The sequence below is a fragment of the Pristiophorus japonicus genome, unplaced genomic scaffold (genome assembly GCF_044704955.1).
Source record: "Pristiophorus japonicus isolate sPriJap1 unplaced genomic scaffold, sPriJap1.hap1 HAP1_SCAFFOLD_56, whole genome shotgun sequence".
NCBI classification, from domain to species: Eukaryota; Metazoa; Chordata; class Chondrichthyes; family Pristiophoridae; genus Pristiophorus; species Pristiophorus japonicus.
Window position 1 is genome coordinate 30001 of NW_027254467.1, and position 5887 is coordinate 35887.

Genomic DNA, 5887 nt, shown 5'->3' on the forward strand with positions numbered 1-5887 from the left:
AGGACAATGGGGAGAGAGCGGGACAGTGGGATTAGTTTGTGGATGGATACAGGGCTATGGAGAGAGCGGGGTAGTGTGATTAGTTTGGGATATTGATACAGGACTATGGGGAGAGAGCGGGGCAGTGGGATTAGTTTGGAGATTGATACAGGACTATGGGGAGAGAGCGGGGCAGTGTGATTAGTTTGGGTATTGAAACAATACTATGGGGAGAGAGCGGGGCAGTGGGATTAGTTTGGGTTTGATACAGGACTATGGGTAGAGAGCGGGGCAGTGGGATTAGTTTGGGAAATTGATACAGGACTATGGGGAGAGTGCGGGGCAGTGGGACTAGTTTGGGGAGTTGATACTGGACTATGGGGAGATAGCGGGGCAGTGGGATAAGTTTGGGGATGGATACAGGACTATGGGGAGAGAGCGGGGCAGTGGGATTAGTTTGGAGATTGATACAGGACCAATGGGAGAGAGCGGGGCAGTGGGATTAGTTTGGGGATTGATACAGTACTATGGGGAGAGAGCGGGGCAGTGGGATTAGTTTGGGGATTGATACAGGACTATGGGGAGAGAGCGGGGCAGTGCGATTAGTTTGGGGATAGATACATGACTATGGGGATAGAGCGGGCAGTGGAATTAGTTGGGGGATTGATACAGGACTATGGGGAGAGAGCGAGTCAGTGGGCTTAGTTTGTGGATTGATACAGGACTATGGGGAGAGAGCGGGGCAGTGGGATTAGTTTGGGGATTGATACAGGACTATGGGGAGAGAGCGGGGTAGTGGGATTAGTTTGGAAATGGATACAGCGCTATGGGGAGAGAGCGGGGCAGTGGGATTATTTTGGGGATTGATACAGGAATATGGGGAGAGAGCGCGGCAGTCGGATTAATTTGTGGATTGATACAGGGCTATGGGGAGAGAGCGGGGTAGTGGGATTAGTTTGGGGATTGATACAGTGCTATGGGGAGAGAGCGAGGCAGTGGGATTAGTTTGGAATTGATACAGGACTATGGGGAGAGAGCGGGGCCGTCGGATTAATTTGTGCATTGATAGAGGGCTATGGGGAGAGAGCGGAGCAGTGGGATTAGTTTGGAGATTGATACAGGACTATGTGGAGGGAGCGGGGCAGTGGGGTTAGTTTGGGGATTGATACAGCACTATGGGAAGAGAGCGGGACAGGGGATTAGTTTGGGGATGGATACAGGACAATAGGGAGAGAGCGGGGCAGTGGGATTAGTTTGGCGATTGATACAGGACTATGGGGAGAGAGCGGGGCAGTGGGATTAGTTTGGGGATTGAAACAGGGCTATGGAGAGAGCGGGGTAGTGGGATTAGTTTGGGAATTGATAGAGAACTATGGGGAGAGAGCGGGGCAGTGGGATTATTTTGGGGTTTGATACAGGACTATGGGGAGAGAGCGGGGCAGTGGGATTAGTTTGGGTATTGAAACAGTACTATGGGGAGAGAGCGGGGCAGTGGGATTAGTTTGGAATTGATACAGGACTATGGGGAGAGAGCGGGGCAGTGGGGTTAGTTTGGGGATTGATACAGGACTATGGGGAGCGAGCGAGGCAGTGGGATTAGTTTGGAGATTGATGCAGGAATATGGGGAGAGAGCGGGGTATTGGAACTAGTTTGGGATTGATACAGGACTATGGGGCGAGAGCGGGGCAGTGGGATTAGATGGGGATTGATACAGGACGATGGGGAGAGATCGGGGCAGTGGGATTAGTTTGGGGATTGATACAGGACTATGGGGAGAGAGCGATGCAGTCGGATTAGTTTGGCGATTGATACAGGGCTATGGGGAGAGAGCGGGGCAGTGGGATTAGTTTGGCGATTGATACAGGGCTATGGGGGGAGAGAGGGGCAGTGGGATTAGTTTGGCGATTGATACAGGGCTATGGGGAGAGAGCGGGGCAGTGGGATTAGTTTGGGGATTGACACAGGACTATGGGGAGAGAGCGGGGCAGTGGGATTAGTTTGGAGATTGATACAGGACTATGGGGAGAGAGCATGGCAGTGGGATTAGTTTGGGGATTGATACAGGACTATGGGGAGAGAGCGGGGCAGTGGCATTAGTTTGAGGATTGATACAGGACTATGGGGAGAGAGCGAGGCAGGGGGATTATTTTGGGGATTGATAAAGGACTATGGGGAGAGAGCGGGGCAGTGGGATTAGTTTGGGGCTAGATACAGGACTATGGGGAGAGAGCGGGGCAGTGGGATTAGTTTGGGGATTGATACAGGACTATGGGGAGAGAGCGAGGCAGTGGGCATAGTTTATGGATTGATACAGGTCTATGGGGAGGGAGTGGGGCAGTGGGATTAGTTTGGGGATTGATACAGGACTATGGGGAGAGAGCGGGGCAGTGGGATTAGTTTGGAGATTGATACAGGACTATGGGGAGAGAGCGAGGCAGTGTAATTAGTTTGGAGATTGATACAGGAATATGGGGAGAGAGCGGGGCAGTGGGATTAGTTTGGGGATTGATACAGGACTATGGGGAGAGAGCGGGGCAGTGGGATAAGTTTGGGATTATTACCGGACTATGGGGAGAGAGCGGGGCAGTGGGATTAGTTTGGGGATTGATGCAGGACTATGGGGAGAGAGCGGGGCAGTGGGATTTGTTTGGGGATTGATATAGGGCTATGGGGAGAGCGTGGCAGTGGGATTAGTTTGGAATTGATACAGGACTATGGAGAGAGAGCGGGGCAGTGGGATTAGTTTGGGGATTGATACAGGACTATGGGGAGAAAGCGAGGCAGTGGGATTAGTTTGGAGATTGATACAGGAATATGGGGAGAGAGCGGGGCAGTGGGATTAGTTTGGGGATTGATACAGGACTATGGGGAGAGAGCGGGGCAGTGGGAATAGTTTGGCGATTGATACAGGACAATGGGGAGAGAGCGGGGCAGTGGGATTAGTTTGGGGATTGATACAGGGCTATGGGCAGAGAGCGAGGCAGTGGGATTAGTTTGGAATTGATACAGGACTATGGGGAGAGAGCGGGGCCATGGGGTTAGTTTGGGGATTGATACAGGACTATGGGGAGCGAGCGAGGCAGTGGGATTAATTTGGGGATTGATGCAGGACTATGGGGAGAGAGCGGGGCAGTGGGATTAGTTGGGGATTGATACAGGACTATGGGGAGAGAGCGGGGCAGTGGGATTAGTTTGCGGATTGATACAGGACTATGGGGAGAGAGCGGGGCAGTTGGATTAGTTTGGAGATTGATACAGGACTATGGGGAGAGAGCGGGGCAGTGGGATTAGTTTGGGGATTGAAACAGGACTATGGGGAGAGAGCGGGTCAGTGGGATTAGTTTGGCGATTGATACAGGGCTATGCGGAGAGATCGGGGCAGTGGGACGAGTTTGGGATTGATACAGGGCTATGGGGAGAGAGCGGGGCATTGGGATAAGTTTGGCGATTGATACAGGGCTATGGGGAGAGAGCGGGGCAGTGGGATTTGTTTGGGGATTGATACAGGGCTATGGAGAGAGCGGGGTAGTGGGATTAGTTTGGGATTTGATACAGGACTATGGGCAGAGAGCGTGGCAGTGGGATTAGTTTGGGGATTGATACAGGACTATGGGGAGAGAGCGGGGCAGTGGGATTAGTTTGGAGATGGTTACAGGACTATGGGGAGAGAGCGGGGCAGCGGGATTAGTTTGGTGATTGATACAGAACTATGGGGAGAGAGCGGGGCAGTGGGATTAGTTTGGGGATTGATACAGGGCTATGGAGAGAGCGGGGTAGTGGGATTAGTTTGGGATTTGATACAGGACTATGGGGAGAGAGCGGGGCAGTGGGCTTAGTTTGTGGATTGATACAGGACTATGGGGAGAGAGCGGGGCAGTGGGATTAGTTTGGGGATTGATACAGGACTATGGGGAGAGAACAGGGCAGTGGGATTAGTTTGGCGATTGATACAGGACTATGGGGAGAGAGCGGGGCAGTGGGCTTAGTTTGTGGATTGATACAGGACTATGGGGAGAGAGCGGGGCAGTGGGATTAGTTTGGGGATTGATACAGGACTATGGGGAGTGAGCGCGGCAGTGGGATTAGTTTGGAGATTGATAGAGGGCTATGGGGAGAGAGCGAGGCAGTGGGCTTAGTTTGTGGATTGATACAGGACTATGGGGAGAGAGCGGGGCAGTGGGATTAGTTTGGGGATTGATACAGGACTATGCTGAGAGAGCGGGGCAGTGGGATTAGATTGGAGATTGATACAGGACTATGGGGAGAGAGCGGGGCAGTGGGATTAGTTTGGGGATTGATACAGGACTAGGGGAGAGAGCGGGGCAGTCGGATTAGTTTGGGGATTGATACAGGACTATGCGGAGAGAGCGGGGCAGTGGGATAAGTTTGGGATTGATACCGGACTATGGGGAGAGAGCGGGGCAGTGGGATTAGTTTGGGGATTGATGCAGAACTATGGGGAGAGTGCGGGGCTAGGGATTAGTTTGGGGATTGATACAGGGCTATGGGGAGAGAGCGAGGCAGTGGGATTAGTTTGGAGATTGATACAGGAATATGGGGAGAGAGCGGGGCAGTGGAACTCGTTTGGGACTGATACAGGACTATGGGGAGAGAGCGGGGCAGTGGGATTAGTTGGGGATTGATACAGGACTATGGGGAGAGAGCGGGGCAGTGGGCTTTGTTTGGGGATTGATACAGTACTATGGGGAGAGAGAGGGGCAGTGGGTTTAGTTTGGAGATTGATAAAGGACTATGGGGAGAGAGCGGGGCAGTGGGATTAGTTTGGCGATTGATACAGGACGATGGGGAGAGAGCGGGGCAGTCGGATTAGTTTGGCGATTGATACAGGGCTACGGGGAGAGAGTGGGGCAGTGGGATTAGTTTGGCGATTGATACAGGGCTATGGGGAGAGAGCGGGGCAGTCGGATTAGTTTGGCGATTGATAGAGGGCTATGGGGAGAGAGCGGGGCATTGGGATTAGTTGGGGATTGAAACATGACGATGGGGAGAGAGCGGGGCAGTGGGATTAGTTTGGGGGTTGTTACAGGACTATGGGGAGAGAGCGGGGCAGTGGGATTAGTTTGGCGATTGATACAGGGCTATGGGGAGAGAGCGGGGCATTGGGATTAGTTTGGCGACTGATACAGGGCAATGGGAAGAGAGCGGGGCAGTGGGATTAGTTTGGGGATTGATACAGGACTATGGGGAGAGCGCGGGGCATTGGGATTAGTTTTCGATTGATAACGGTCTATGGGGAGAGAGCAGGGCAGCGGGATTAGTTTGGGGATTGATGCAGGACTATGGGGAGAGAGCGGGGCAGTGGGATTAGTTTGGGGATTGATACAGGGCTATGGGGAGAGAGCGTGGCAGTGGGATTAGTTTGGAATTGATACAGGAATATGGGGAGAGAGCGCGTCAGTGGGTATAGTTTGGGGATTGATACAGGACTATGGGGAGAGAGCGGGGCAGTCGGATTAATTTGTGCATTGATAGATCGGTATGGGGAGAGAGCGGGGCAGTGGGATTAGTTTGGAGATTGATACAGGACTATGGGGAGAGAGCGGGGCAGTGGGGTTAGTTTGGCGATTGATACAGGGCTATGGGGAGAGAGCGGGGCAGTCGGATTAGTTTGGCGATTGATAGAGGGCTATGGGGAGAGAGCGGGGCATTGGGATTAGTTGGGGATTGAAACATGACGATGGGGAGAGAGCGGGGCAGTGGGATTAGTTTGGGGATTGTTACAGGACTATGGGGAGAGAACGGGGCAGTGGGATTAGTTTGGCGATTGATACAGGGCTATGGGGAGAGATCGGGGCAGTGGGACGAGTTTGGGATTGAAACAGGGCTGTGGGGAGAGAGCGGGGCAGTGGGATTAGTTTGGCGATTGATACAGGACTATGGGGAGAG